Below are 1,356 nucleotides of genomic sequence, written 5' to 3'. Positions count from 1 at the left end.
TCATCGTTGATAAATCGGAAGTGTCTCCACAACACAACGGAGCTAAGTCAACAAGACTATCAGCGATAACCGGATGTATTTCAAATAGAGATAAGTAAATATAAGTAATAACGGTGTTGTTAGGATTTGTCGAGTGTGCCTCGCGCTCGTCGTTTGGCAGCCTGAAAGCCCACATATTCTCCTTAGACTCGTTGAACAGAATGGAAAGCCTTTACGAGCGAACAGTAAATTGGGATGGTGAACACATCTCAAGCTTGTCCGACAAAGTGTCTTGTGGTTGCGATTCCTGTCGCGGTCCGCTCTTGCAGCATGAAATGAGTCAACATTCCGAACGGCTAAAGGAGCTGTAGCTTAGCTGAGCGCCGTCTTAGCCTCCACCTGCTCTTCAGTCGGTGCATTTTGTTGATTTCTTCTTAGCGATTTTTTTTTACGATACAGACTTCTGGAAAAATATTTAGACCTATAAATTAAATAAGCGTCTTCAATACCACGTATATATCCGGATAGATGCCATACAATTTGTCAAACAAACGAAACTCCCGTTTGTTGGCGTCCGACGATGTCAGTTCATGTGTATTGAACAAAGTCTGTGCAGAGCAAGTTTATCCCCCCCCCCCCCCTCCCTCCAAAACTTCTGCCTCCGACAAAACGTAATATAAAAAACGCACTATCATGAAGTAACGAGTGCTTGTACAACTGCTTTTATTATTTTAAACCTTACATCCGCCGTACATGACTGAACCAGACCCTGAATACGTCTTCATCAATCGTCTAAACGTATATAATATTCCTTCGAATATCCCACAACTCCCATTCATAACTAAACTGTAGTTCACATTCGGCACGGTATTAGTATATTATGAAAGATGGTAATCATCAGTGCCATACTCGAAAAAAATCCAGTTTGCAAAACATGTCCAGCCGGGGCTCACTTTTTCTCTAGGTTGCTGCACCCTTTTCGATTCGCCTCTAATCTATATGGAAGTTTTTTATCGGGCCCCCTGCGGCCCGGTCTCGCTCTTAAGTCCTATGTTTTCAAGACAAGTTTCTCCAAGACAAAGCATCCCGCAGCCTCAAGCCAGGACAGAGAACAAAGAGCTCATTGAAGCAACCAGTGCAATCACCAAACAGCGATTTCTACGCGTGCAACGCTCACTTTCCGACGGACTCAGTGCGGTTTGCCTACCGTGCTGTAGTTTAATCATTTCTTTGGCTCCGACTGTTAGAACTATTAATAAATACTTCGAGCATTACGTTTCTCTTTTTTATTTTTAACAAATTGAAGAGGTTCTTCGACTCGAAATCAAATACCGATGCACACGCACACAAGTAAAATAGCTGAAATCGTCCATGTAT

This window comes from Phytophthora parasitica (assembly GCF_000247585.1).
Source record: "Phytophthora parasitica INRA-310 unplaced genomic scaffold supercont2.30, whole genome shotgun sequence".
Lineage (NCBI taxonomy): Eukaryota > Oomycota > Peronosporomycetes > Peronosporales > Peronosporaceae > Phytophthora > Phytophthora nicotianae.
This window is presented reverse-complemented; position numbering follows the sequence as displayed.